Source organism: Teleopsis dalmanni, chromosome 2 (assembly GCF_002237135.1).
Source record: "Teleopsis dalmanni isolate 2A chromosome 2, ASM223713v2, whole genome shotgun sequence".
In the NCBI taxonomy this organism is placed as follows: domain Eukaryota; kingdom Metazoa; phylum Arthropoda; class Insecta; order Diptera; family Diopsidae; genus Teleopsis; species Teleopsis dalmanni.
This window is the reverse complement of record NC_051847.1, coordinates 85,313,675-85,332,326: the sequence shown is the minus strand read 5'-3', so window position 1 is coordinate 85,332,326 and position 18,652 is coordinate 85,313,675.

The window sequence follows — 18,652 nt, the reverse complement described above, 5'->3', positions numbered from 1 at the left end:
ACTACCTTAGACTAAGCAATAATTGATCACAGATCTGCATACCGCTCCGAGGAGTCAGTAACCATTCTGATAGTATTGAAGCTCACATAGACTTGAAGTCCGTTGTGATACTATTAAGGAACGAATCTTACATTCTTAACATACCTTCTCCTTCTCTTTTAATTAATCATCTGATTAAGTGGCTATTTAATAAGAAGAAATATTGTGTAAACAAATATATATTTTTTTTTTGATTGAAAATAATTCCATTGATATAACACTGTATTTAAAGAATAAAGTAAAACAGTTAATACTTAAAATCTTTTTTTATTCTCTTCTTTATCGATTCACTTACGCTAATATTTTTTCCAATTCTGGAATCAATTCTTTAAGTTGATTTTTAGAATTGCTTTTAAAGCGCGCAGCACTTAAGTGTAGTGCCCATGACCTACATTAATATCATATGTGACAAGCCACTGTTCATTCAGACAAAATAAATGTGTCATAAATTATAATATGCAATTTTGTCGGTTTGACGCTTTGACTTTGATCATATTACTTAAAAGAAATATTTTGACTCATGCTGTTACAAATATGCATTTGTAACATAAGACATGATAAGCATGTATGGTCATTGCACTATTCCGACCTAAATTCTAGAAAGTACATTAACTCTTTAAAAACAATATATGACGTATTATTGTAATGCGTTAGAAGAGTATTTGTTTATAAAATATATGTAAAAAAATAATTAATGTAATTTATGGGAGTAACCAATGCATTGATTGGTTACTCAAATCAATCAAAAAGTAAATAATAATTGTTTAGTAAATAAGCTAGAATAAGTATAAATACCCATAATTTTGATAATAAAAATAGATTCAATTTAACTTAAGACAAGGTTACGTCTTTTATTTGAATCGTGTTCTATGCGGCATAAAGATGCTGAAAGAACAATAAGCGGCTGAAGAGCTTAGTAATACTCTCCTCTATACTGATAGGTCGTTTCCACTTACACTGGTCGACAAGTGATCCTTGAATCCTTTCAGGACTCAGACATTATTTGGTGATATTAATTGAGAAGACTCTATCTAACAATCCTGCTATTATATCTTGACGATCCTAACATCCTGCAACCATTACATGGCGAAGCATTAAGATCATCACCATAACATTACAATTATACATTTTATAACCATAACATGGCGATCCTGCAAGACCATAACATGACCATAACATAAAGATGCCTACGGAACAGAGTCTTGAGCTTAGGGAATAGCTAAAAGTTACTCGGTGCTAAATCAGGCAAATGTGATAGTTGTGGAATGATATGAGTTAAATATTTGGAGAAATGATATTGACCTAATTCAATGTCTCTTATTATTAATCAATGACTTTTGAACACCAAATCTTTTTTTGTTGTTTTTGCAATAGATGGTAAGCATTGAAGTCTGACAGTGTCAGACTTGAATCCACTAAAACCATCTCTTAGGAATGAATGGAGAAGATTTCCACAGCAGTGTGTTTTTGCAATAGGTGGAATGCATCGAAAACCACGCTGTGTGACTGGAATCCACTAAAACCATCTCTAAGGAATGAATGGAGAAGATTTCCACAGCAATGTAAAAATTTCATTCCAGTAATCATGGGAGAGAGATGGGAGCAGATAGGGTTAATACTTAGTAGGACCTAAGTCAGAAAGTAAGGGCTTAGACGCTTTCTGAGAGATTGTGTGAAATCTTTGATTTTCTTGATGTATTATTCATCAGTTGATGTTGCTGGTCCTTCAGAATAAATTTTGTCCTTAAACAACTTGTCAACATATTTTGTTGTGATATAGTGTGGTCACTGAAGGTATTCCGAAGCATTTTCAAAGCTTACCCAGTACATATTTAATTACGTAAACAAAATTAAATGCAATTTTTAGTGTTTAATATAATAAGTTGGACTTGTGAATATCTTGAATTCTGACGTTGGCTTCTGTTTGTTGTGGAAAATGCAATAGAACACGAATTACTCGTACAACACCACTCATACAAAATGCAAGATGTTCTTAAAATTTTATTTCTAAAATTTGACCACTCCGAGCTATAGTAATTACATTAGAGGTCCTTGTGTGAGACTGCTTTTGACACTTGGAAAACATGAAGAGAAAAACAGTTTCAGGTATTGATTTAACTCTGCTTTATAATTATGAACATATCGCTCAAGTTCAGCAACAGTTGGCAAAATGTTCTGGTACTGCTAATTCGTTAAAAAATACTATAAACATATGTGTGTAGATTGTTGAGTTCAAATGCTATCTGACATGTATCGATGACGCTGACAGTCTGATTGCCAGAAATTGATGGTGCTCAAGATCATTTCAATCAAACAATCATTTAAATGACCTAATAGTAGACTTCAGATACATGATAGGATAGGTGTATTCCGATGAGTGCAATATTTAAGTTAAAAAAATAACATTTTGATGACTTTTAGTACTATTTAACTACAAAAAATAAGAAGTGCTGTGATATGCAAGAACGAATAAAACCTGGATACACTATCACACACCTAAATCAAATCGATACTTATAACCGAATCAAACTTTTTCTTTGTGACCACAGATTGTTTAGTCAGAGTGTTTTATAGGAAAGTCATAGAGATATAGATGAAGTATTGGGTTGATTGTATTGCTGTTGAGGAATCCAATATTGATAAATAAAGAAGGTTTGGTTATCAGTAATATCAATAAAAAAAGGAACTGTTAGTGTTTCATAAAATAGTTTTAATATTTATTAATAATTGTAATATCGCAGGTTTTACAATCCTGCGGTAAAACATTCTAAAATCCAAGTCAGTGTCAGACTTCAATCCACTAAAGTCACCTCGATGTTAGTGTTTCATAAAATAGTTTTAATATTTATTAATAATTGTAATATCGCAGGTTTTACAATCCTGCGGTAAAACATTCCAAAATCCAAGTCAGTGTCAGACTTCAATCCACTAAAGTCACCTCGATGCCCAACGCTTTGTCATGTCAGGATCACCAATTTGGTATTTCGTCAAAAGAATGTCTACAACACGAAACTCAAATGTCTGTTTTTTTCTCGTTTGACTACATTAATCAGCCTATATGTTTTTATTGAGAATCTCTTTGGTTAAGAGAGCTATGCTAGAGCTTTCCACTTCTCTTCGAAATTTCAAAGGCACCGCATAATTAAATCTGCGAACGTTTTTAACAATTTTTGTATCTAATAGCTTTTTTCATCACTATGTGAACAGATTCATTTTAAATAGCAATAGTAGAAATTGTTATCATACGATGAGTACCTATTGTTATATGTTATACTCGTATACGCAGTGATATAGGAAGATAATGCTAAGGAGGATGAGGATATACTAAATTTTTGCAGTAAATTTTTTTGTTATGTATTATATTGTGAAGGTGGAATCGATTTCTTAATGTTTCTCCCTGAAAACGGTATTACGGGTATGAATGCGAGAATACATATAATTTCTGCAATCCTCTTAATATTAGTATAAATGTCAAATATATTTAAGGTCTTATATTTAAATTGAAGTCGATTTTATAAACTTCAGTGTTTCTTCTAATTAGATTGAATTTTTTCGTCCTTTTCTGTTTAGTTAAAAAAGTTTCTTTTATCTTCTTTAGTCTTGAGATCTATAACATTTGTCGTTGTAAGAGATCAAATTTTATTTTATTTTTATTAGCATACTAAAAACCCTTTTCATATCCCTGTCAATAAGAGTATATTTGGTTTGTCAACATACTTATTACTTAGTGAATAGAGGGGACTTTGTGACTGTATAAAGCATAGGAGTCCATGATTGGCATGATGAAGAAGTCAATCTAATCATTTCTTTATAGCTGTTTGTATAATTTTTTATCCATTAATTAATTTATTGATTTTTTTTATTGTTTATTTGTCTGACGTCAAACTACTCCATTAGACTAAGGAAATTTAATCATACTTTGCATATAGTTTTTTAGTGGCCCTGAATGGTTAAATGGATGATATCATGTAACATTAAAAATATATCTGCCGGAAATGAGAATTTTTGTAAAATAATTTTAGTTTTGAATTTAAATCTAAAAAATTATGAGTTAAAATTATTTATCCTAGATTTTCAGCCGAAAGAATTCTGAGTTGAATTAAAATTATTACAACAGGAAATTTGAAAATATATTCGTGGAGGAAGGATAATCAAAGTTATTAATTTTCGCCTACATAAAGGTATAGTTTGTGACTCAATATTAATAAAAAATTAGCTTTGCGTAAGGATAGTTGAATCCATTTTGTTAATTTTTCCATGGCAGACATGTACATCACACGTTTCTCGACACATTGGAATATTCGGGCATTTTCAGGACAGAGCTCACATGACTATCTTTGGTATGTTAACTTCAGTTGAATGAATAAATTATTTACATTAAAACTGTTTTCATAATCACGTATTTTAAGTATGAAGGAAAAGCATCAAGAGTATGAAGTACCATAAAAGTTTGGTCATTAAATATTTCACAGTTTATTAAAGTTTGACATAAGCTTTGAGGATTAAATTCGTAAGGTAGAAGCATTTGTTCTCGAAGTCTAACACTTAATTTATTTTATTTTCTGTTTTTTTTTGTTATATTAAAATATTCATTTATAGCATAAGTTAAAGGACATTTACGCTGAAATAAATCCATATACTGAATTATTTATGTTTACCATAGTTTATAAAAGGCAAATGTGGAAAAAGATTTTACCTCTAGGTGTCGTAGAAAGGAACAACATTTCTCTTTATTTGTTTTTATTATCATAATAATCACAAAAATTACAGATCCTTAAAATTATGAAACATTGAAATAAATTGTGAAAGAAACTATTTCTTTTGTTTCTCAGTACATTATAAGTTTTACAGTTGCAAAAAAAATGTGAAATTTTTTAATAAAAAGGATACTGTTCTTGTCAAAAGCATTTCAGCTTGGAAAGCATCCTTTTAAACTTTGTTACATCGTTTTCCTCCTATACCATATTAAGTAAGTAAAGATTTAGGTTGGTACTCAAAGGAAGTACTGTGACCTATAGATTTTTTGTAACTGCCAAGGCAGCTTGCTTCTTGAAAAAATTGGTGACCTTTGTTAAGATGAGTTTGGTTACATCAACAGCTTCAGTATGCTTCGTACAAAGATTTTGATTTATTCAAGTTAAAATGTTACCTTTCATTAGCTGTCAAATAAAAAAAATATGTATATGCATAATATGTGCAAAAAGAGTATATTTGGTTCATAAATAAACATAAATTTGATGGCATCTTCTGAAAGAAATATCATTACTTTCAACTCACTTTTAACTTTAAAACCACTTATGATCTTATGTTTCAAAAATTGGATCACATTTATACAACAAAAAAGACTCTAAGAAGAAATATGTAAATAGAATTTGTTTCCCCAATGAACTTTTAAGAATTCTTAGATATTATTGTTAAATCTGATAATGTTCTATTGCCAGATTCAACGTCAGATATATCGACACTTTCTCAGTTTTCCCTCATTAATGCGTGGTATTGAAAATAGCTGTTACAGTGTTATCTCATTATGTTTGGTAACAAGAGCGATTCTAAATATATATTCAGTTCTATTGGACACCGTCAAAATTTGATTGGCTTAAAACCATTTGGTGCCTTTAGTACGGCTTAGGATTTTCTCAGGGAATCGATTTTTTATCAGTCTAAGATTATACAGAAAGTAAATTTCTAAGATTTTTTAACTATATCGCGCATGCGTAGGATAGTGACAAAGCAGCTGTAGATACTTTTTTCATATTACCACAGCTGTGGAGGGAACCAATTTTCTTTTTTAGTGGTTTAGTAAAACCACTAAAGATATAAATGGTTTAGTAAAACCACTAAACCATTTATATCTTTATAAACCATTTTAATGAGACTCATAGATTTTTAATATTTAATGTGGGTCAAATTGCATATATATTTCTGCACGTCGTTGAATCTTCCCATCTTATAATGCTCAATACAGAAAGATTACAAGAATTAATTGCATAAGGCCAGCGGTACGTCTAAATCTTTCAGATTTTTGCAAAAAGCTGCTGATGCAGGTTGTTTAACGTGGTTACCTGCCGTGAAGACTCAAAACCACTTATTTACTTAGTTGGCCATTACAGACGTGGATCGTCCTTGGCCGCGGGTACCGAATCAAATACCTTTCTAGCCGGACCATTTTCTTTCATTCGCACGAAATGACCAAGCCAGCGTAGCCGCTGAATTTTTATTCGCTTAACTATGTTAATGTCGCGGTAAAGCTTATACAGCTCATCGTGCCATCTAATTCGATACTAGTCGTCAACGCGTAATGGACCATAGATCTTTCGAAGAGTTTGTCTCTCGAATGCTCCTAACGCTTTTTCATCACTGTTGGTAATTGTCCAAACTTCTGCAGCATACAGCAGAGCAGGCATGATAAGAGATTTGTAGAGATTTGAGATTTGTGGCTCAAGATCACAATGTTCTAAAAACACACGTAATAAGATAATGCCCTGATAATCGCCGCAGCACCTGGTACATATTCGGAACTTGAAGTAAAATACAATCATTCTTCCTGCGTAAGTTTGTATTTAACCACAGCCACTACCAACTTCAACTGGTCAGGAGAGACTAAGCTGCGGGTACTGACCACTGTGGTACCAGATGCATACCTCTCATCGAGTGTGGCAACTATAATTCACTCACTACCATTCGCATTCCAAACAAGGCCAGAAGTGTGGTCTTTGTAGTTCTCTTTTAATTGTAGTCGGATCATATCTCTCCTGTAGTACTGTGTTTTCTTCGTCGCAAATAGAGTCAACCATTTAAGATTGTTCCCTTTTGGATAGCTAGTTAACCTGAAACTACATGGTTTCTTACGTCTAATCCAGACTATTATTTTGATGACTTTTAGAATTGTAGCTGTAGACTCAAACACTACTGGAGAGCTATGTTATAACTATATATATCCATATTATTAAAAACCATATTATGTTTTTCTTTGTGGGGATTAAAACTACAGGACGAATAAATTATAGAAAGGAGGGTTTTTTTAAACTTATTTTGATATTAGTTGCGTGTTGTTTACGGTTCAATAATTCAAGCAATATTTTTTGGGTTGGATGCTACCAAGTATTGTTAGTGATTCAAACTGCTTATTTCCTCAAAAAACTATTAAATATCAGCTGGGAATTGATGTCGTGTTAAATTCATAAATTCGTGTGAATATGAAAATATTTTTATTTTATTTTTATTTCAAATAGAATAATAAATATGTAAAATCGTTACGTTATAAAAACTGCGGTTGAAGTGGTTTGGGATCAAAGTGCTAACGACTATTTAATGACGTTGTTCAAATTTCGACTTGGAAATAAAACATGTGTTTCTGAAGCCCGGTAACTGATACATTTTTTCACATATTTTACTAATAAGAATTTTTATTGATTTTTAAAAATAATAAAATATTTAAATTATGACTTTTATTGGCAAAAGTTCAAAAATCACTGAATTGTAAAATTTTTATAAAGCAATTAAAAATGAATTTATACATCAAAACCAAATCCACTCTTAAAGTTCAAATAAAAAATTGCTTATATTCTTTTATTGCCTTTGAAACATTAAAGTTAGTTCTTCTTAATGCATTCGAAGAGTGTTGGTTTACTAGTTTTAAGCTTCGTTATACTCGTATATAAAAAGCAGGTATATAAAGCAATACCTAATATCATATTTCTAATATTTTAAATATTAAATATTTAATTTAAAAGGAAATTTTGGCTAAAAACACAACAAAAATTTCGTTGAAGTACGTCAAATTTAAAATTTTGTATTTTGATACGGATTACCTCAGCAAAGTTTCAAGTGTATCGAATGATTCCGATTTATATCGCTTCGATGTAATTCAGGATATTCCGGAGATGTTTATTGATGTAGTTTGTAAGTCTCAGGGTGGAGCAAAAGGATCTTACCAGCTGCACAATTTGAATGGCTGCGTTTTTCTCAAAAATCATATTGTCTCCAAAATGATGTCAAAATTTTATCAGCAGTTGATCGTCAATAGTTCTGACTTAAATTGCCCATTTCTCAGGGGTAATTATTTAATGCGGTCTAATATTTTTGGTGATGCGGCACCGATATTTCATCCAAGTGGTTACTTTACATTGCTTATAACTTTTAAATTAAAACCGAGTGTTGAACCGCTATTGAATTTGGAGTGGTTGTATCAAGTAGTGAAAATAAACTGAGAACCATTATGTTAATACGCTAAGAATGTGTCCAATGACTTATTAGCATTTTCTTAAGCTAAGAGTATTAGTAGTTTGTTGTCAACTAAGTATATTTTTCATAGTAGTGTGAAAAAGAAATAGTTTGTTAAAAAAAGGCATGGCATATTAATAACTTCTATTGACATATTAAATTATTATTAAATAATAGTTGCAACTTTGGCTTTCAGAGTAGCAAAAAAACACTCGCAACGTACGAAAGAAAACATGTGAAGCAATAACAATGCTCAAAAAAACTTCAGAGTTAGATTTCGCTCGCAAAAAAATTTACTAAAGTTTTAATGTGAGCAAATTCAAAAATCAATCTATTGATAATATTTACTGAAAATATGTTTCAAAATTCAAATCGTTCGTATCATGTCATATTGTATACAATACAACAAAAAACATATGTCAAACTAAAGCATTCAACATATTTTAAAAGTGCTGCCAATTTCTTTCAACCAGAGTTAATATTATTTTTTTTTCTGGTCTGAAAGAAAAAATTATGGCTAATATCAAAACTAATTTGAAAAGAACATTGTGTTCAGTTTTTCATGAACAGTACAAACATATAATTTTGTTTAACAAAAAACTCGATTTTGATTGATCTTAAGTAAGTACTGCTTCTGAATACTTTCATTAAACCAAGAGTAGATAGTGGTAAGTTATCAGAAAGTAATCAGAAGAGTATTTTGAACCTAACTGATTCGAATTTGAACAAAAACACTCTGGTTGAGGGATTCACTAAATCAGAAGTTGACAATGGTTTGAAAGGTGTTTCGAACTACTCTAATTAAATTGGACTATAACCAAACAAAACCCGAGATTGTTAAGGAATTTTTCATTAAAGGTGTCAAATAGTGCTAATATCATAAATGAATTATAGTTATTGATGAAGTCGTAGATAAGTATTAAGTAATATGAGTACAACAAACGTTTACAAAATTATTTTGTCTGGAAGTTAGGAAGCATCAAAAGCCATTTATGTGAATTGAAATCACTGAAACTAATAATTATGATTAACTACATTCCAGTAATCTGGAGCAAAAGTTGGAGTTTATGGGATTAAGAAACAGAAATTTAATTTTTTTAGTTTTACTAATGGTTGATAGAGAAAGGATAGTTATGAATATAACATAGAGGCCATTAGGAGGAGACTTTCTGACCGGGCATTCTATTTAAATAATAATGGCTAAAAGTTTAAGTAACTAGGATTACTATATAAAAATCATAATTTATACATATATTTGAACTGGTTAACAGTGGTCAAGGTTAAGTGATTGGGAGAAACTTGATAATTGAAAGAGTCACATAGAAATTAGATAACTGAGTGAATCACATAGAGGTTATTAGAAATATACTTTATAAGCAGGTTCTCAAAAATTGTAGTTGTAGACGAAAGATGATATGATGCGAGAAATTGAATTAAGTTATCATAGCTGATAAAAACTTCGGAGAAATGGTGGTAATGAATTGTGGAGTGAGACAATGGTCATGTAAGCAAAATATTGCAGACCATTAGATGCAGACGAATAAGAATGGGTTGGATTAGTTGCTTATGATAAAATCAGTTAGGGTCAAAGATGTTAAACTTTGCAAAATTTTGTATATTTTCTTCTTACAAGTCTGGCTCTAAACGGGTCTTGTGGTAAATCACCTGAGAGTCTTGGAACCCACGTCACTGGTGACTATTGTAAGTTCGAAGTCGTGTAAGACTTTCTTTATTTAGGAACCATAAACACCAAGAATGACGTCAGCCTAAAGATTCAACGAAGAATTACTCTTGTCAACAGATGCTACTTCGGGCTAAGTAGGCAACAAAACCCTCTTTCGACAAACATAAATTACGCTCTACAACTCTCCTCATGCCTGGACAATTAACAACAATGATGTGAAGGCCAGCATTCTAGAGAAAAGTACTTCGGAAGATCTATGACCCCTTACGCTTTGGCAACTAGTATCAAATTGGTCATATTGTGCAAATGGAGAAAGTGTTTCGGCCAGAAAGGTGTTTGATATATGATACGTCCGTATCTTTGGTGAAAGGACCAGGAGACTAACAATTTGGTGGCGTTTGATACTACCAACTGGTGACAGCAAATCATTGATCGGGTTGACTGTCGGAGGCTACCCAGAGCGGCCATGGACGACTTACGTCTATAATTGTCAACTAAATAAGTAAATAAGTATGGTTTTTAAATTTTCAGTTAATTGAATACTACCCAATGTATGCGCATTATAATTTTGCTAAAAAAATTGCAGAAATAATACAAGAAATTCTTAATGACGACTTTTTTGGAACTGTAATTAAAATAAATTTGTAATTTGCAGTTATGAATATTCTGAATATTATAAATATTCCAGCATAATAAGCTGTACATTTTCATACTCTTACTTATATTGATCCAATAATACTATTTAGCTTTTTTCCACCAAATATTAATGAATTACATTTTATAAGAAGCAGCGGATAATGCTATTATTTTGTAAAGGAAGTTATAAAATATATTGCTATTCTAACAGCTGTATTCAGTACATTAATTATTTAATAAACGTAATCTATTGTAATAACAGCAGTGTTTTATAAAAAAATATAATATTTGCTGAGAATGGGTTGCTATTAGTTATGACGATTTTATTTGTTCTGATATGGTCACGCAAGTCAATAGAATGAGGTATACATAGCATATTTACTCGATTAGTGACCGACATTCAAATATCGATTAGGAGTGCAAGAAACATTAGCAGGTAAAATATTTAAGTACACGTAATAGGACAATGAAATGGCTTAAAGTGATTTAAAATGATAGTGACTTCAAATAACAATAATGAAAAAAATTTTTTATAGAGAGATTTTGAAAAATAGTGAACTACAACAACGAAAATTCATTTTATATTATATTAATTAATTAAATTTTTGGTTGACCATACAGCTGTTTCGAGTATTGCCAAATATCTACCATCATATTATTTTTACCTTGTGATCAAAAAAGAACGAGAATTTTAATTTTTGAACTCCCGCGCTTATTCAAACAACATCTGTTACTGAAAAAAACATTGAATCGGCAAAGCAGATCGTGTTGGATAATCGTTGTAAACCGATTAGAGAGATTGCAGAGTTGTTGGGCATCTCATATGGATGGGCCGAATACATTTTAACATTTGCCTCGGCTGGTGGCAAAAATGCTGAATTTCATTCAAATAAAGCCTCGTTGTGATGTGACCAAAATCCATGAGAAGTATTGGATGAACATTAAAAATCAGAAAAAAAATCAAGAATTATTTGGCGGTACAAATATTTACTTTTAACAAAAATTTGAATTAAACACTATCATAAATTTAAATTTTTTTTTTGAGGCGAGATTTTTAAATAAATATATTTTGAAATTGGTAACATAATGATGTTTATCAAATCATGCAAGCCAAAGACTTGAATTTCCAGAGAATTTTTGCAATTATGCAGAGACGCATTCATTATGACTGACTACTACGTAAACCCACCTTGGTTAAGAAAAAGGCTATATTATAATAATTATGTTGCTCCCATCAATATTAAAAATTGAAACACTATTGACAAAAAAACTAATATTAATTAAATTAGTGGATACAGTCACCGATGGAAATGAAAGTGTTAATTTTCCTACTAAGTTCCAGAATTCGTCGGATGTTCATTAGTACTGTTTCATGATTCGCTCTGCACAGAACTTGTTTTATTTAAAAAAGATTTAAGTATACATATTTAAAAAAATAATACATCTATAATATCATATAAAAGTTGGAGAAATTATTAGAGGACCTCACAAAAATAAAATAAGTACTAAATGTTAATATTAATAATTAAATAGATATTATACAACTCATATGATATAATATCATTTAAACCATCTATATTTAGAAAGAACAGTATAATTTATACCTGTAAATTAATAACAAAATATTAAAACGTGCTTTAGATAGCATTTTGATGCTTCGTTTAACATCTTTAGAGTTATATTCTATTACCTACTATAATTCCTATAGTAAAAAAATAGTTAAGATAACAATTTATTATTATAACCTTATTATGTTATTTTACCTTAATATATTAGGAGTATTATCGTCATCACTAAACAAATTCTTCTTAGATATTCGTGAATCAATTTATTTATAAGTTTTTTTATTGGATCATTTCTAAACAAGATGTCTTAATGAATTATAACTGAAAATTAGTAAATCTATCTACTTAGTTGTTGTTATCATATTTATAATCTCTAAAATTATTCATAGGTATATAGAGACTTCGAAAAATAGTGAACTATAACAACAAACATTTTTTTTATATTATTTTAATTTATTAAATTTTTGACTGACAATACAATTTTTGTCTGACCATATTATTGTATACACGGAAGCATGCATATTTTTAAAAATGTTCCAGGGAAAGATTTGACCCTGATAAAAAATTTATCGCCGATACTGAGACTTATTTTAAAAGATGATTTATTCGACAAGAGAGATATCGAAATGTTAGAGGATTGTAGTACTCTTATTGAAGACTACGTTGATGTTTTGTTGGTTATCCCACAGGCGTATCACCCGATGTATTACTTTGAATATTCATATGATTCTGGTGTAGTTTTCTACTAATTGAGAAGATAATATATATGGCATCAACATAAAATATGCATTACTGCCTGGTGCCAATTTTTAATATTAAGAATTTGTGCTTTTTGTTTTCTGAAAATGATTGCTTTTAAAATAAATGACTGTTGACTGGACATATACGCATGATGACTGTTGTAAGTCTGAGTAGTTTCCAGACGAAACGCGTCAGTGCAAACTAATAGGTGACATTTTTATTGGTCTTTACTTACCTTTACATGACCTTTATAGAGCTCTTATATTTTAATTACATATTGCGATAGAAATCATATTTCTTATGCATTTTATAATTTTTATATTGGAATTTCATTTCCATTCTATTTAAATTTGAATTTTAGGTATACTTTATTTTATTTATACTGAAGTCTATGTATATTTAAATCTTATGCAAATTTATATCTACATTTATATTTAGATTTATATTTATTTTATTTTATTATATTTTATTTTATTTTTTTTTTATTTTATTTTATTTTATTTTATTTTATTTTATTTCATTTTATTTCATTTTATGTTATTGTATTTTATTATATTTTGCTCTATTTTGTTTTATTTTATTTCAGTTTATTTTATTTTATTTAAGTTTTTTTTATTTTATCTTATTTTATGTTATCTAATTTTATATTATTTTACTTTATTTTGTTTTATTTTATTTTATTTTATTTCATTTTATTTCATTTTATGTTATTGTATTTTATTATATTTTGCTCTATTTTGTTTTATTTTATTTCGATTTATTTTATTTTATTTAAGTTTTTTTTATTTTATCTTATTTTAACATATGTTATCTAATTTTATATTATTTTACTTTATTTTGTTTTATTTACATTTATTTTGTTTCATTTCATTTTATTTTATTAAATTTTAATATGTCTTATTTTATTTCAATTCATTTTATTATATTTTATTTTATTTCATTTTATTGAATTTTATTAAATTTTTTTTATATTATTTTATTTTATTTGTTTTTATTTTATTTTATTTTATTATATTTTATTTTATTTAATTTAGTTCATTTTATTTTTTTTTATTAAATCTTATTATGTCTTATTTTATTTTACTTCATTTTATTATATTTTATTTTATTTTATTTTATTTTATTTCATTTTGTTATATTTATTTTATTTTATTTTACTTTATTTTATTTTATTTTATTTTATTTTATTTTGTTTAATTTAATTTTATTTTATTTCATTTTATTTCATTTTAATTAATTTTATTTTATTGAATTTAATTTTATTCAATTTGATTTTGTTATAATATTATCTTTTTTTGTTTTGTTTTATTTTATTTTCTTTTATTTTATTTTATTTTGTTTTATTTTGTTTTATTTTATTATATTTTATTTTATTTATTTTATTTTATTTATTTACTTTATTAGGTAAATATTCCTGTCATTGTATAGATGTTAGTTTTATTGCTATGATTAAGATTTTGAATTGTATGTATCATGAGGGGTTTATTCCATCAACAGATAACGGTTCATAGTAGTATGTATCTATCAAAAAGTGTTAAAATTTAAGTCCGGAGGTTGAGAATTTAAAGACTCTCTGTAGGCTTGGATTTAAATAAGCAAGTAATATGACAAATTTCTCACAATCGAGACCGTGAAAGGTTTGAGAAATTGAAATTCTTGATTCTCATCAAGAATTTTTCGATTTATTGTATTTTTAGTATTGATGATTTTTAATCCTTATTTCTAAAAGCTTTATTACCACATAACATATATAGCATAAAAAAATATTAAATGGTGTATGTGCAATTGATTTTATTTTCAATTGTATAAAAACAAATAAATAAAATTGAATATACTTTTGTATAAAGTTTAATAAAGAGTAAATAAATGAATTAATTCCACATTGTAAATAAAAATTTTATACTCGAATTAAACTTTGCAACTTAATCAATTTTATTTAGAACATTTGAATTCTCAACTCTTTCGTGAAAACATGATAAGCCACTTTAATAATTTTTTATTCAAACCCCACTAAATAATGTATGGAGGATTTTAAGGCACCACATATTTCAATATAAAACCTTCCTCTAATTTATGGTTACATAATTTTTCACTCTTATGCAACAATTAAGCTTATTTTCGCTGCTACACGGGCCAACATTAAAAGTAAAAATTTATGAACCTCATAGCAACCAATAAAATTTTTATAAATGCATGTGTGCCTCCACGCATACAGACACAACATCACGTTCCAATGCCAAATACACTCGATTTAGGAAGAATGTCAAATACGCGTAAATACAACAGTTTAAGGATTTCCGAATCCGAATCCTTAAATCCTTATGTTTGTGCCTAGTGTGTTCTTTCGTGCGTTCTAGGCTGTTGTTCTCCATTTTAACTCTCCCAAAGGCACAATAACGCACAAGTGCATGACATATCAAATATTAACAAATAAAAAGCGACTAAATCACTAATACCAACCGAGCGAGCATAAAGTGCAAACCAAACGTGCCGGAAAAATTGAATTTTTCATTCCCTTGAACGTGAACACACCTGGAAATGGTCTTCTTCGCCTTGCGAATGTGCGAAGAAGATGTGTCTGCCACGCGCTCACTTGCTCAACAGAATCGGTATCGACCTATGGCGGGAGTAGGAACGGTTACGGTTGCCTTAATGCTGGCATTATTTGCATCCAACGAATTTGTTGTTGTTGCAATAATGTTTACATCAATGGCCATGCACGTTTTTTTTATTGTTGCCATAAAATAAAAGTGCCATAGGTGTGGATTTCGTGGGAGCCACTCAGAGGCACATATTGTGCTTTTAATTACAGGTTTTAGCATCCATTCCGTTGGAAATTTAAAATGTTGACTGTTATTAACAACCGAATTGTCTTCATGCTCATTTCTAATGTTTTTATAACGCCGAAAATTATGCTATAATTTTGTACGTTGAAAAATTTTTTCAACATAAGTTAGATTTATTAAACAATTTAATAAGAATTTTTTTTGGGTAAATTATTTGGAATTCCTCTAGCGAAAGACTCGAAAAAATTTTAATAACTAACTTATTTCAAAATAAATATTTTGACTTAAATACAGACACGTTCTTAATTACAATTACTGTAGTCACGTCTGAATTTCATATCTCTTGTGCTTATTTGTGCGACATTCGTGTTTAAGGACTTTTAAGGAGTCCTTAAGTAGTGAAAAATGTCATCTTTTAGTTTTTGTTACATTAGGAAGTCACAATGTGTATTTGCAGTTTATTTAATAGCGAATTTAATTTATATAAATTTGAACTAATTTAATTATAGAAATTTATTTGCACTTAGACTTAGATATGTAATTGACTTAAAAATTATTAAATCAGCTCTAATAAAAATTCATTATAATGAAATATAATAAATTTAAATTTGAATTATTTTTAATAAAGTTTGTATAGAGAGGTTTCGAAAAGTAGTAAACTACAATAGAATTCTTTTTATATTTTTGTTGCAGTTCACTATTTTTCGAAAGCTCTCAACCAAATATGTTAGTTTCTATTAATTATAATAGTCACTTTCGACATAACTGATATTAAATTACAACTTAAATCAAAACTAAAGTTTGTAGAACAACATTAACTGGAAAAAAATTATTATAAATAATTATCTATTATCTATAAACTACATACTACTATGTTTAAGTTCCCTTTATGTTAATAATATAACAGATTTTAAGTGTTTATATGATAATTAATTTATATACATAGGTCCTTTTTATATTAAAATATTTTAATATGTTTGTTTAAAGCAATTAATTTATTAGATAATTCATTAGATGTGCTTCCAAAGGTAAAATTACTTCTCTAGTAGTATCACAACGGGCCTTAGGTCTATGTAAGTCTTAAAACTTTATCTGATTACAATTGCCAATATAATATTAGGAACGCTTCTATACTGTGTGCTTCATTTTTATTTAGTTTTTAAGTTCAGAGTTATTATAAAACATCGTTCAATCTGATGATACCAATTACATATTTACTCATATATTTAATTTAGACTTTAGGAGGTCACAATAAACTTTCAATCGTCAATTAACTCTTTTTATAGTTTTGATAAAGTAATTTCAGTTAAAAATATAAGGAATAGTAGTCTTAAATGACGAGACCTTGCTTTAAGTTTACTAAAGTAAATATCTGTTATATATAGACCATATATTCGTTATTGCCGACTATTTTATTTAGAAGATTGTAAATACATTTACAAAACTACTACTTTACTAACAAAATTAACAATTAAAAACGTGCTCCGTGTTTAGTGTTGCCAGATGTGTTGTTTTTGTCAAAAGTAACAATCGGATATTTTACGGGTTGCCATGTTAGTTGTACTGATGCCACAAATTCTTTCCGGTTTAAGTAAAAAATGGTGGCAGTAAAAAGTAACGTAGCGTATTAACTATGTTAATATTAAACATACACCAGATAAGTTATATGTATCATTAAGTGATCATGTAAAATTTTGTGATTGTAAAAGAACATTTGTGACACACATGGCTTGCTTTATTGAATCAAAAGAAAAAGGTAGTTATAAGTCATTGTTTGTTGGTAGAAACATTTGTTGTATATGCATGGTCGATTACAACATCGATCGAGACATGAAATTATGTCTCATACAATTTGAGACATGGGTTCAACAATTTGAAAGTGGTGATTACTTTGTGAAAGACAGTGACCACAATAGTGCAAAAGCCAGCAATCGCTGGAGCTATTAGATGATGACCTAACTCAAACGTAACAGCAATTGGTAAAATAATTAAATCCCTCTTAAGAAACAAACAGTAGACGTTTACGAGTAATGGTGAAGTTCAATAAACGGGACAAATGACTCCCACTGTCCAAATGAACGTTCAAGAAAAAATCGTAGTCACTTGTGACATGCTCCTTCAATGCTATGAAAGAAAATCATTTTTGTATCCAATTGTGACAAGTGACCAAGAATAGATTTATTTGGAATACTCGAAGCAGAAAACACCAACAGCGAGTCAAGAAGACCATGCTTTGTGTCTGGTGGGACCAGAGCAGTTTGTTTATTATAAACTCCTAAAACACGGTGAAACCGATGTAATACATAACGCTATTAGTCAAATGATAGCTTTAAATCACGCATTGATCGCAAGACAACCGGAAATGGAAATGGCTAGAAGATATAGTAAAGTGATTTTGTTACAAGACAATGCGATGTCTCACACAGCAAAATCAGTGAAAGACACCTTGAAATTACTCGAATGGGACAATCTTCTGATGGAAAATTGATTAAATAATAATAAAAAAACCGGAAAAAACAAACGCATACACTTGGTACTTCGAAATAGGGAAACCGTTTAAATTTTGTCATTTTCTTTCATTTGATTTTGTTTCTATAATTTTTTACAGAAAAAATTTTTTATGTTAATATTTGCAATATTACGCTCTATCGGATCTGCAATACTTAGATAGATACAAAGATATAGAAAACTATCGGGCCATTGTGCCAGTGTTTAAACGGTGATAAATTCCGACAAGGCAATTGTGCAGAAGTTGCCAGGCTGAAGATGTGATCACTTTTTATTTTTTCGTTGAAGAGTACCATCAAAGCGATGTTAATATAGAGGAGATTGGTTCTTCACTGGTGAAAGAAAGAAAGGGTATTTGCCAGATCTCTTAAGTTTTATCTGAAATACCAAATGGTATAAAAAATATAATACGAGTATATAGGGGTAAAAACGGGCAGTGTGATTCGCGATTTCTGGGCAATTTACAGGGC